General features: G+C 47.8%; 1 long non-coding RNA gene across 3 annotated transcripts; it reads right to left on the reverse strand.

Moving 5' to 3' along the window:
- Positions 1-49: 49 nt before the first annotated feature.
- On the reverse strand, positions 50-5,023 carry LOC135364314 (uncharacterized). 3 transcript variants are annotated; one of them, XR_010411194.1, is made up of 5 exons: positions 4,102-5,023; positions 1,527-1,717; positions 1,352-1,430; positions 520-728; positions 50-432 (listed from the first exon to the last, which is right to left on the reverse strand). It is a non-coding gene; the product is annotated as an uncharacterized LOC135364314 (long non-coding RNA). The 3 variants fall into 3 exon arrangements; XR_010411193.1 differs by having other exon boundaries at positions 50-344; positions 1,352-1,717; XR_010411192.1 differs by having other exon boundaries at positions 1,352-1,717.
- Positions 5,024-14,008: the final 8,985 nt, after the last annotated feature.

A 14,008-nucleotide genomic window follows, 5' to 3' on the forward strand; every position in this document is an offset into this window, starting at 1 on the left:
TGGCACCAAATCCTCTTTGCCCACCGCCCCCCCCCCCCCCGCCGTCTGCTGCTTGTCTATCTCTCCTAGAGCGTGGGTCCCTAATGGCAGAGCGCTTTCTGCTGTTCTCACGCTCGCCGCAGCGCCTGGGACTGTGCCTGGCACATAGCCAGGCTCAGGAAATGTTTGTTGGATGAAGATGCGTGGACTGCCTCCAGAGTTGTGGGCTCTGGGCTTGGGCTGCAGGATCACGTGCTTTCAGAGCTGGCAGTGCCCTCGGAGGACATCCCCAGCCCGTCCTCTCTCCTCGCCTCGTGTCCAGTCTGTCTCGGAGGCTGGTCAGCCGTACCGCTCAGCAGCTTGCTCTGTGAAGACGATTTCCAGATTTTTTGCTGTTATGAAAACACAGTGTACTTTTCCTACCACACTGTGCGGCTTTCGACAGGCATCTTTCTAGGAGTGAAGTGTTAATGGGGTGCATCAGCCACCATCACTAAGCAGCACCAACCGGGTGGCTTAAAGACAGAAATGTGTTCTTACAAAGTTCTGGAGCCCGAAGTCTGGAATCAAGGTGTTGGCAGGGCCGTGCTCCCCAAGGCTATGGGGGAGCAATCCTTCCTTGTCTCTTCCAGCTTCCGGTGGCTGATGGCCATCCCCGGTGTCCCTTGGCTTGTAGATTTGTCACCCCAGGCTCTGCCCTGTCTTCACATGGTGTTCTTTCTCTGGGTCTCTGTGGCCAAATTTCAGTCCTAGAAGGACACCATGGTTAGATTGGCACCCACCCTCCTCCCTCCGGTATGACAGCTTAACTCGATGACATCTGCAATGACTATTTCTAAATAATGTCCCATTCACAGATTCCAAGTGGACATGACCTTGTGGGGTGGGGCTCTTGAACCTGGTACACTGAGCCGTAGAAGCCCGGCTAACGGGGCTGCCCTCGGACTGCATCCACGCCGAGGCTGGTGGCTCCCACTGCTGCCAACACCGGGCATCGAGAGACATCTTAACGTTTGCCTTTGGAGACTGTGCCACGGTGCTCACTTGCCTTTTTCCACTTTCCAATAAAATGGCCTGTTTTCAGACATGTGTTGGCCATTTACTTTTCCTCTCCTAAAAAGTACCCACTCAAGCTCTTTGTCCAATTGTCCCTAGACTCACGGGTCTGTTTCTCTTGGATTGGTAGGAGCGACGTCTGTTCTGGATTCTCCTTTTTCAGTTGACTCTTTTGCAAATACCATCCTCCACTTTGTGATGTGTCTTTTTGGTCCTTTATGGTATCTTTTGATGTCAAGCCCCCTTAATTTTAATAAACTTAAACTAGTCAACCTTTTTCTCTACGGTTGGAGATTTTTGTGGCTTCTATCCTTACCCTGAGGTCATGAAAATAATCTCCAGTGGCTTCTTCTATAAGCACTGCCGTTGCTCCTACATTTCAGTCTTTAATGCTCCTGGAATTAATTTGCATGTGGTGTGACAGAGGTCCTATCACAGTGTTACAGCGGTACCCAACTGTGGGAAGCCCCTCCCCCACCCATGGCATATACGGTGTCTCTGGACTTCCTGGTCCACTTCGTTGGTCTGTTCATCTGCCCTGGGCCAATGCCACGATGTCTTCGTCACTGTAGCTTTGTAGGACATCTTTATGCTGATCAGGCAAGTCCCACAATCTTGTTTTTCTTCCTTGGAAATGACTTGGCTGCTCTTGACCCCTTATGCTTCCATACAAGTTGCAGACCTAGGTTGTCAAGACCCATCAAACAAATTAAAATTAAAAAATTGTTATTGAGATTAAATGCACATATCAGTTTGGGGAGAACTGACTTCTTTACATTATTGAGTCTTATAATCTATGAATATGGTATAGCTCTCCATTTACTTATCCTTTAATATCTTTCAGTAAACTCCTAGACTTTTCTTTGTAATGGTCTTACACTTTTTTTAAAGTTAGATTTAGTCTTATATGTGTTTTATTTTTTATTCTATGGTAAGTAATATCAAAATTTGTGTTTCTTCTACAAATTGTGGCTGGTTGATAGAAATGGAATTGATTTTTATGGATCGATTTCTTTTTAATCCAGCCATCTGGCTAACATTTCTATCAATTCTATTAATACATTTGAAGATTATTTTGGATTTTTCACATACACAATTATATCATCTGAAGAGTTTTCTTTTTCCTTGCTATCATTGTACGTTTTGTATCTTTTTCTTACTTTATTGGGCTGTATAGAGCCTTACTTAATTCATTCATTTTTCTCATTTCAGTGGATCTTAGGTGCACATACTCTGGTTAGTCATAATCCTTGGTTCATGTAGCATAGTTTCATTGTTTGTCCTTACAAGGTCCGCTATTATTTAGATAGTTTTAAAAACATAATTAGGGGGCACCTGGGTGGCTCAATTGGTTGAGCATCTGCCTTCAGCTCAGGTCGTGATCCCAGGGTCCTGGGATCAAGCCCCACATCCTGCACCCTGTTCAGTGGGGAGTCTGCTTCTCCCTCTGCCCCTCCCCTTGCACATGCCTTCTCTCTCTCTCTCTCAAATAAAGTCTTTAAAAAAAACATAATTAGAACCAAAAGTGATCTACATCCACCCATCTCTAGCACCGCTATCTCCCTGCATCTCCCCCTGAAGTAACCATTATCCTTAAAACCACATTTGTCATATCCTTGTTTTCCTTTTTAGTTTTGTTACATCTATATGTATTCTTTAAATGATCTTTAATTTTAAGCTGTTTTTACTTTTTAAGAAGGGCATCGTGCTTATATTTTCACCAAATATCAAACTGCTAAAATTCATCTATGCTGCTGTATGTTACTGCAGCTTATTTCTTTTTTTTACCTTTTAAAGATTATTTATTTATTTATTCATTCATTCATTCATTCATTCATTCATCAGAGAGGGAGAGAGATTGAGCACAAGCAGGGGGAGGGGCAGAGGGAGAGGGAGAAGCAGATTCCCCGCTGAGCAGGGAGCCTGACACGGGGACTCGATCCCAGGACCCTGGGATCATGACCTGAGCCGAAGGCAGACTCTTCACTGACTGAGCCACCTGGAACCCCACAGCTCATTTCTTTGTGAGACTATTTTACAATGACTCTTCCACTTTCCTGTGCTTGTGTATTTAGGTTGTTTCCAGGGTTTGCTGTGAACATTCTTGTACATGTCTCTTGTACATGAGTGAGGTTTCTTGTGAGTAGATGCTTCAGAATGGAATTGCTAGCTCATGGGATATATGAATGCTCAATTTTAGGAGGTGTCAACAAACTGTTTTCCAAAGTGCTTTCAAATGATCTCTGCTCTCACCAGGAATGTATGAGAGATCGTGTGAATCCGTGGAATTACCAACATTTTGAGTCATCAGATTTTCTCATTTTCACCCATCAAATGGACATAAGAAAAGTCTTGTTCTGATCTTGATTAATCACTCCATTTCAGTGATTAATTGTGTTAAATATCTCAGTATGTGTTAATTATGTAAATTCCTCTTCTGGGAAATATCTGTTCATATCTTTTGCCTGTTTTTCTATGGGGTTGTTTATGCTCATAATATCTATTGTGAACAGCTTCTCCCAGTTTGAAACTGTACTTTCAGTTTTTAAAAAGTATCTTTTGATGAAAACTATGAGTTTTAATGTGGCCAAAGTTATCAGTATTTTTTTTAGTCAGTGCTATTTTGTCTTAAGAAATTTTTCCTGGGACACCTGGGTGGCTCAGTCGGTTAAGCGTCTGCCTTCGGCTCAGGTCATGATCCCAGGGTCCTGAGATCGAGTCCCATGTCGGGCTCCCTGTGCAGCGGGGAGCCTGCTTCTCCCTCTGCCTGCCACTCCCCCTGCTTGTGTTCACACTCTCTCTGTCAAATAAGTAAATAAAATCTTAAAAAAAAAAAGAAATTCTTCCTTACCCTGAGGTTTAAAATATTATTTACCTACATTTATTACTAAGAGTTTCAAATTTTGTCTTTGACGTATAAGTCCTAACCTATCTGGAATTGATTTTTGAATATGGTATGGTAAGAATCAACTTTTATCTTTGTCCATAGGGATAACAACCTTTTTCATTTATTTGTTGAAAAATCCCTTTCTTTCCTGCTTTGTGAACTGATATCTCATTCTGTACCTGTATCGGTCGGTCTCTGGAGTCTCTATTCTATTCCACAGGTGATTTTGCACCCCTGTTCCAGTTCCACACTGTCTTCACATCTGGGGGGCAAGTTGCCTCTCTCTAGATAAGGGTTCTGGTCCTTCTTGGACTCATTCCCTTCTATATAAATGTCGCAATTGCTTTCATCAAGTTCCACAGCTAATCCTATTGAGATTTTGGTTGGATTTGCATTGAATCCCTAGATCAATTTGGGGGAAATTGACAAATTAATGAAATAATAATATCTTCCTACCCATGAACATGATATACTTCTCCATTTACTTTATGTCTTCTTTAAATTTTATACTTTCCCAGTAGAGGTTATATACATCTTTTATTAGACTTATTCTTCGTTCTTTGATATCCTGATCATACCGTACATGGTGTCATCTCTCCGTATCATTGCTGCTGCTGGTATACAGAATGCAGCTTACGTTTATATTTAAATTTTCTATACTGCCACACTTCTAAACTCATTATTTCTAAAAATTTGTATGTATATTCTTCTGAATTTTCTATGTGAGTAATTCCATATCATGTGCAAATAGCTTTATGTCTTCTGTTCCAATCTCGTTGTCTGTAATTTCTTTGTCTTGTCATATTGTACTGGCTAGAACCTCCTACAAAGTGTTGGGTATTATTGTTGAGTTCCTGATTTTAAAGGGACTATTTTTAACATTTCCTCATTTATAATGACATTTTTCCTAGGTCTTTATAACATTATAGATATGATAAAAATATACATATAAATGTATAGACACTCTAGCATGTTAAAGAAGTTTCTTTCTAATTATTACCAAGAATTTGTATTGTATGTAGTGAATTTTCTCAAAAAACTTTTTTTTTGCATCTAGAGGTTATCATAAGCTTTTTCTCCTTTGTACTATTAAAGTGATGAATAATATCAATTGATTTTTTAAGTTGGTTTGATGTTAGGTTTGACATATGGCTAGATTTTGTTTCTTACATGTAGTTGAAATTCATTCTCAACCATAATTTATTCATACTACTATTTATAGACATTTATATTGTTTCTAGGTCAGATTATTACAAATAGTGCTGCTATGAATGCTCTTGAATTTGGTGAAATACATAGACTGGGGGCGCCTGAGTGGCTCAGTTGGTTGAGCGTCTGGCTCTTGATTTCAGCTCAGGTCATGATCTCGGGGTCGTGGGATCAAGCCCCGCATTGGGCTCCCTGCTCAGCGGGGAGTCTGCTTGTCTCCCTCTCCCTGTACTCCTCCCCACACCCCGCTTTTGCGCTCTCTCTCTAAAATAAGTCTTCAAAAAAGAAAACAGAACACTACGTACACTGTTCTGTGCTGAGTCATGCACTCAGCTTTGGCAGGCCCTCCTAAGGAATTTCCCCAAGTGAATGTGCCAGGTTACATCCCACCACGATGTGAGTGTGTTCCAATTGCTCCATACTCTTGCCAACACTAGCTATCCCCTTTGTTCTTATTGTGGCCATTCTGGTAGAGGAGGAGTGGCCTCACATTATAGCTTCAATTTACAGTTCCCTGATGACTAATCAAGTTCAGCTCCTTTATTTATATTCCATTTGAACATACTCTTATACAGTTCCAATTTTTGCATTTGGATAAATTTTTTTGTTGGCCTATTCCTATTGGCTTATAAGGGTTCTTTTTTTTTTTTTTTAAAGATTTTATTTATTTATTCATGAGAGAGAGAGAGAGAGAGAGAGGAAGAGGGAGAAGCAGGCTCCCAAGGAGCAGGAAGCCCGATGCGGGACTCGATCCCAGGACCCTGAGATCATGACCTGAGCCGAAGGCAGACGCTCAACCATCTGAGCCACCCAGGCGCCCGGCTTATAGGGGTTCTCTAGATATTCTGGATTCAAGTCCCTTAGCGAGTACATCTATTAAAAATATCTTCTCTTGGGGCACCTGGCTGGCTCAGGCTGTGAAGCGTGTGACTCTTGATCTCAGGGTTGAAGTTCAAGCCCCATGTTGGGGGATAGAGATTACTTAAAGAAAATAAAATCTTAAATATATATACACAATATAATATATCTTATCTCATTCTATGATTTGCTTTTCATTCTCTTCATAACATTTTTGATGTATATAAATTATTAATTTCAGTATATTCCAGTATTAATTTTTCCTTTATGATTAGCACCTTCTGTTTTCTTTTTGAGAAATCCTTGCCTACCCCAAAGTCATAAAAATAGTCACTTCTGGGGGCGCCGGTGTGGCTCAGATGGTTAAGCGTCTGCCTTCGGCTCAGGTCATGATCCCAGGGTCCTGGGATCGAGCCCCACATCAGGCTCCCTGCTCAGTGGGGAACCTGCTTCTCCCTCTCCCTCTGCCATTCCCCACCCCCACCCCACCCCCACTCGTGTGTGCTCTCTCTCTCTCAAATAAATAAATAAAATCTTAAAAAAAAATAGTCACTTCTGTTTTCTTCTGGAAATTGTATTGTTACACGTTTCGCATTTAGATCTGTATTCCATCTGGAATTGTTTTAGTGTGTGCGGTGATGTGTAGGGGTCAATAATCCTTATTTTTTCAGTATGGATATTCAACCAACGCAATATGGAAAATTAAAGACACTACTCCTCACTGTACTGCACCTTCCTCATAAAACAGGTGATTGTGTGTATGTTGTTCTGTGTTTTGGACTCTACTCTGTTCCAATTGTCTATCTGCCTATCTTTTTTTCTTTTTTTTTTTTTATTTATTTGAGAGAGAGAGAATGAGAGAGCACATGAGAGGGGGGAGGGTCAGAGGGAGAAGCAGGCTCCTCGCCGAGCAGGGAGCCCGATGCGGGACTCGACCTGAGCTGAAGGCAGTCGCTTAACCAACTGAGCCACCCAGGCGCCCTATCTGCCTATCTTTTTTAGCCAGGTTTCTGCAGGAATAAAGCTACATAACAAAGGCACCTTTCTCCCCTACCCCAGTGGTATTTATTCAGCAAGCATTTATTTTTCACGTATCTTCAGATCAGCTGCAGCAATGTAACTGGGCTCCAGGCTGCAGGTTGGGTTCAGATCTGCTCCATGTGTCTCCTCCTTCTGGGACCCATGGCTTCCCAGGGTGTCTTCTTCACATGGCAGATGGTATAAACATGAGAGAGCAAGCCAAACCATGCAAGCATATGGAAGCTTCTACTCCTATCACATCTGCACACATTGCACTGGCCAAACTCAAGTCAGTGGGCGAGGAAGGATACTTTGCAACAAGGAGGAGGAGGAGAGGAGTGAATATGTCCTGAACAATAACCAAATGTACAACAGTCCAATCTCTCGGTCACCAATATTCACTTACCTTCTATCATAAAAATATACTCACTGCCCCCTACTCCAAAAGTCTCCCAATTACGGCATCAGGCTTCAAGTCCCAGATCTCATGACTCTACATCAGCTCTGGATTCTACATCACTCCTCTTCATCTGGATAACCATGAGTCAAAAAGACAAGTCCAGTCTGGGATTAACTTGGCCTGTGGCCGGTTCATGGATGCTGGCAGAAGACATGAGACTCCTAGATCAGAGACAAAGGATGTTCCTACTCGTGGCACAGCGTGAGCATCAGCATATCTGTGATAGTCCCAAGAAGAGTATGTGATAGGGCCCAGGTGTATGCTATGCACAGTGAGTTTTTGTCACAGCTGAGGAACACTGGTTTGGGGAATCTGCCACTCTAATAGCAAGCAGTAAGCAACCCTGCTTTTGGCCTGAAGGGAGAAACTATCTCATCCCTCAGGACTGCTCACTGCATACATGACCCTGAGAAATGGCCCAGGTAAAGGGTAGTCAGGGCCTTTTATTCTTGGCACACCCAACAAAATGTGTAGGGTGCTCAAAAGACCCATGGAGGACAGTCTCTCCCAATAATCCACCTGTCAGTCCTGCTCAGCCTCTGGTGAGTTTTGACATGAGTATCCACTCTACTGGCCATTCTGATTAATCTGACCAGCAGAGGTTGACACCAGATCCATTCAATTTGTCTGAGACACGTTTGTTTAAGGCTACCTTCCTCAGGCTCCAAGTAGCAGGAAGAGGCCAGCCTGCAGCGCTGATCTCAGCCATATCCTCCATGCGCAGGACCTGACGTGCTGCATGCAAGTCCCAGAGTGCACCAACAACTCCGATTTCAGACAACCAGGATACAGTCTACGGCGAATCTCACGAAGACCCACACACCTGAGTTTGGATTGACCTCTGATCTTCGATGTCTTTGCCAATATAGGGCATAATAGTTGGGCCGAAAAGCAACCCCCACACCCACCCCCCGCTGGAGAAGTTTCTATGTCCACTCAACCCCCACCCCTCCCCTACAAACTTGCTTTGGTTGGGCCACATGAACAGTGCGGCTGAGATCTGCACCCTGGTGGTCGTGCTGGGTCTGCAGCCCATGGATGGAGGTGGGAGACCCAGGGGCGGTCAGCCCCAGTCACAGCTGCTGCTTGATCATGCCTCTGGGCTGCATGCCAGTCTGCGGGACAGAGGCCACCAAACAGCCCCTGTCCCGCACCTCCAGGCTCTAAGAGCTCCCCCCAGAGGCACGCTCTTGTCCTCCATCCATAGCCACAAAATTGGTTCTTTTCTTCCACCATCCCTTACTCCCATCTGGAACATTCATCTGAAGGGCCACAGCCACCGGAGATGGACAGTAGCCCTGTTTTGGTGCTCAAGGACCATGCCACCCCCACAGGAAAATCCAGGTGGCAGAGCTGGAGTGGAGTTTGAACCCCGTGGGCCCGTTAGGCCCAGCTGCCAGCAGAAGGGTGCACGGACGGGGGCTGCCTGGGGATAGAAGTGCCGTGCCTGGCCAAGAGGAGATGGCCACATTCCCCCGAAGGAGTTGAGGGGAGCAGAATGCGGTCCCAGCACTGGAGAGTGCCACATGGATGGCAGGAAGTCGGGATGCCACCGAACACCCGAACCATCGGCCCATTGCCGGTTGCCAAGGTGACAAAAGGCACGCCACCGCAGACTGGACCAGGGGTCAGCAAACCACAGCCTGAAGCCTGCGTCTCTGTGGCCTGAGACCTGAGAATGGCCCTTACTTTTTTAAAGGGTTATAAAAAAAACCCAGCAGAGAATATGTGACAGGCTTCCCTCTGTCCCTGTCCCTACACAGATGGTCACTGAAAGCCAGCATTCTGTCCCATAGCCTCCCTGCCGGCCCCCCGAGTCGATGAGGTGCACTTCCTGCCTCCTGAGTCAGCACAGCTCAGCCTTGGGCTCCGTCGCTCCCTCACACGGGTCTCCAGGCCAGGGCGCGCCAGTTCCTCACCACCCGTGGGCTGTTGCACGGCCCACGCCACCTGCTTGGGGTTTCCTGGCGTTTTCGGTACCACTCTGTGTGCAGAGCCCACACTCCGTGCGATCATCGCACATGGCAAAGGACTCCAACCCTCGGTGCCTCAACAAACACTTCCCGGTCACGAGGCTGCTGGTCCGCTGTGGCCATGCGGGTTCAGCAGAGATGAGCTGTACTTGCTTCCTGGCTGCCCGTTGGGTTTGGGCCAGCTCCACATGACCCTCATCCTTGGGCCAGTGGCTGCCCAGCATGTGTTTGTCCAAGACAGCCGGCCAACCTTGCCCACGCGCCTGGAGCCAGCAGGGCACCAGCAGGCTGTTCTTGGCCCCTGCACCTGCACACACATTTCGGGATCCTCCTGTCGACTTCACAGGGAGGAAGGAAGGAGGGAAAACCGGCTGGGATTTTGCCGGGGATCACCTTGAACGGGCGGATCACTTTGGGGAGAATTGACACCTTTTTTATATTGTGTCTTTCAAACCATGATCATGATCTAATTAAGGCTCCTCTTCATTGTGTTTTGTGGTTTTTCAGAGTCAGGGTCTGGCACATCTTTCATTAGATTTCGTCCCTTTAGGCACTTGGTGGCTTTTAAATGCCATGGTAAATAATCTCTCTCTCTCTTTTTTAGCGAGCATGAGCAGGGGGAGGAGCAGAGGGGGAGGGACAAGCAGACTCCCCGCTGAGCAGGGAGCCTGCTGATCATGACCAGAGCCAAAGGCAGAGGCTCAACCGAAGGAACCCCCCGGGTGCCCCGAGAGTATTTCTTTTTACACTATATTCTTATGGCACAACTTACGCACAGTAAGGACAGATCTTAAGTACACACAGCTCAGTGTGTTAGGCCTGCACAACCACCTCCCAGATCAACACAGCTGACCTTGCTCACGGCAGAGGTCCTCTCTGCGCTCGGCCTTCGGAGACAAGCACTGTCCCACTTAAGTCGCCACACGTTGGCTTTGTGTGTTTCCACGCTCCGCGTCTGTGCTCTTCCGTACCGAGCACATCGGTGGTGTGTTCATCTTCCACGCGGAGGTCGCCGAGGGAGTGCACCAGGGTGACCGGGGGTTGGGCTGCTTCCCGTTCAGAGTGGCCACAAAGTTGCTGTGATGTGTGGATGTGTGCCTGCATTTCTCCGGAGTGGCCGTGGACCCAGACGTGGACATGGACCCAGACGGCATTGTAGGTCACCGCGGGTGCTTCTGTTCTGCTTTGGAAGAAACTGGCATTCTCCACAGCAGATGTGGTGGTTTACGCTCCGGTTGCCCCACATCCTCGCCCCACAGTCTTGTAAGACTCTTTCTTGAGCCATTCCGGTAGGTGAGGGGTATCTCACGTGGCTTTAATTTGTATTTCCCTGATGACAAATCACACTGAGCACTTTGCCTTGTGTTTCTTGGTTATATCTTAATGAAGTGCCTGTTTCTGTCCTTTGCCCATTTTTAAATTAGGTCATTTATGTTTTTGTTATTTATTTGTTTTGGTTTTTATATATGCTGTGTTCTTATTGGTCAGATATATGTACTGGGAGTATTTTCTCCTAGTCAGTGGCTTGCCTTTTCACTTTCTTAGTGACGCCTTTTGAGAAGTGGAAATATTTCACGAAGCCTAATTGATCAGGTTTCCTTTTTGTGGCTAGTGCTTTTGGCATTTTGTCTGAAATAGCTGGGTCTACACCTAAGTCATAGAGATGTTCTCCAGGTGGCTCCTTCTAGAAGCTCTGTGGTTTTGATCTTCACATTTTGGTCTGTGATCCATCCTGAATTCATTTTTGCGTGTGCTGTGAAGGGGCCAAGGACTGTGGTTTTCACGGTGATGGCCAGCGGACCCAGCGCCATCACAGGAAGGCTTGCTTACCCCCATTGCATTGCTTTGGCGCCCTCATCAGAAACAGACTCTCCGGAATGAACTCTGGATTCCCTACTCTGAACCAGTTTTCTGTTTACCTGTCCCTATTCCAATATCACATTTATGCAGGGCCTTAAGGGTCGCAGTTTGGAAAAAAGCTGGGGAATGCGATAGCGTATGTTCTCCAGCGGTCTCCTGCTCAGCATTGCCTTGGCTATTCTCTTTTGAATCTTCATGTAAATTTTGCCATCAGCCTGTACATTTCTACAAGAAAAATCTGGTGGGATTCTGACTGGGCCTGCATCGCATCTACAGATCATTTTAGGGCGAAATGACATCCTGGGATACGGGTGTGACATACTCCACGTTCCTTTGGGTGTTCTTTAGTTTTCCTCCGCAATATTTTAGCATGGACTGTTTAAATCAAATTTATTCATACGTATCTGATGTATTTTTGATATGTTTATAAGTGTATTTTTATAAATAAATTTTGTTACTTTTATAAATGGTGCTTTTTTATCCTTTTTTTCGGTAAGAATGTATAAAATCTACTCTCTCAGCAGATCTCAGCTATTCAATACAGCATCAGCAGCTGTAGTCACCGCGTTTTTTATCACATCCTCAGACCTTACTCGTCTTCGAGCTCAGCGTGTGGACCCTTGCCCAGCCTCCCCCTGTCTCCCCTGCACCTGGCCCCTGGCAGCCACTTTCTACCTGTTTCTATGAGTTTGACTTTTTCTCTTTTCAGATTCCACTTATAAGTGTTATAAGTGGTGTTTTAAATTTTATTTTCCAATTATTTGTGCTAACGTATAGAATATTCCATTGACCCTCTAGCCCAAAGTGCTGGTAAATTGACTTCTTGGTTCTAGTAGTCTGGGATGCCTTTGGATTTTCTACATAATCACACCACCCCTTTCTGATCTCTGTGCCTTTGTTTCTCATTCTTGCCTGATTGCACTGGCTGGAACCTCCGGGAGAGAGAGAGTGGGCAGGCATCCATCAGCGGTATTAGCTGGAGATCTTCCACAAGTGCACTTGTCACTTAGGGGCAGTCCCCTCTCTCCCTTGTTTGCTGAGAGTGGTTTTCTTTCCTTCCTTCCCTCTTCCTTCCTCCCTCCTTCCTCCCTCTCTCCTTCCTCCCTCTCTCCTTCCTCCTCCCCTCGTCCCTCCTTCCTCCCTCCTCCTCCCTCCCTCCTGCTGCCTGTCCCCAGCTCGTGCCCAGTGTGAGCCTGCTTGTACCATACAGGCTCTGGCATGTCCTGTGGGCAGGCTTGTCCCAGCCCCCTCAGGGAGGCCTTGTTCCTGGGCTCTGATTCAGCATCTGCTTAAGGCTCCAGGAAGCTGTGGGCTGCTTTGCATCCGTGCTGGGTGTCCCTGCTCCCATCCACTCCACCCAGCTCCTGGAGGAATGACTTAGCCCAGGCCATTGGCACTGAGTGGCTCTCATAGGCATGGTGTCCCAGGCGGTGGTGCTGCTGGGCTGGGTGGTTGCTGGCTGGGGAGGGCCCTGGCCCGGAGGCCGGGAAAGCCTGGAGAGCCCTCATCCCCCCTGCCTGGTACAGGCTGTAACAGGCATGCCAGCTGGGCTTCTGGGCCATGGGCAGCCTCAGGGCTGACTCACAGGCCCAGCACAGCAGGGAGGGGAGGGAGCCTGGCACGGGCCCTGCCACTCCTGGGGTGCGGGGGTGGAACCTTGGAGTGAGAGCAAAGGCTAGAAGCCTGGAGGACAAGGACAGAGGGAGCCTGGCCAAGGTTTCAGATTTTTGGAGACCCTGACTCCCCCTCCCCCTGCCCCCCATGAAAGGGGCACAGTCTCACCCGCCTGCTGGCCTCCCTCATCCTGGGGTGTCAGAGGAACTGTGTGAACATCCTCCCAAAGCAGCAGCTTTAGCAGAGGGGGATGGCCTCTCCAGGTGGTCGGCCTGCCCACCCTCACCTGTCACAGCCGTGGCTGGGCCGCCCATCTGCAGCCCTGCTGGCCACAGCACCTTCACCCAACAATGTCACCACCTCCTGGGCCAGCAGGCCGGTGTCCTGGGGGGCCAGCGCAGAGACCAGCCTGCCTGTGAGGTGGACGGCTCCCCACCACAGGCAGCTGGTGTGCAGAACAGCCTTGCACTGAGGCCAAGGCTCATCCATCAGCCCTTGGCAAACGCCTAGCCCTGACAGTCCAATCTCCCGTCGCACGGAGCCCCTCCAGCCACTGGCCTGCCTGGGGCTCGGGGTCCTGATCCAGGCCATGCCCGGCTGCCACCCGGCCCTCTTGACATCCAGCTCTGTGCCCACAGCCCGTCTTGGTCCAGGCCGGGAGGGGACAGGGCCTCAGCTCCAGGGGTCTGAACTCAGGCATACCAGGACAGGAGGAGCTAGGTCCTTCTGGGCACAGCCTGTGGTGAGGAGGGCGGGTGCATTAAGAAGAGCTGGAGGAAGGGGCCCCTATTCGGGTGCCAGTGGGAGGGCCCTGGGGAAGAGGCAGGGTGGGGGCCTCCATGGCCTTGTGGCTCTGGAGCCCACCTCCCTCCGTGGCTCTGCTCTGAGGGGCAGTCTGGCGGTGCTGGGCTTGTGCTGCTGGGCCCTGCTCCTGCAGGTGGACACCCAGACTGGCTATGGGAGGAGGCTCGTGGGTGGTAATGGGGCGACCGGTTCCAAGGGGATTGGTGCTCATAATTTCCTATAGCAAGCCCTCTGCTTCCTTCCTAGGGGTGGAGGGCTCACCTATTCCCCCTGGCTAGGACCACCCAC

The sequence above is a fragment of the Mirounga angustirostris genome, unplaced genomic scaffold, assembly GCF_029215605.1.
Source record: "Mirounga angustirostris isolate CCGP_5_RB_7025 unplaced genomic scaffold, mMirAng1.0.hap1 SCAF_5, whole genome shotgun sequence".
In the NCBI taxonomy this organism is placed as follows: domain Eukaryota; kingdom Metazoa; phylum Chordata; class Mammalia; order Carnivora; family Phocidae; genus Mirounga; species Mirounga angustirostris.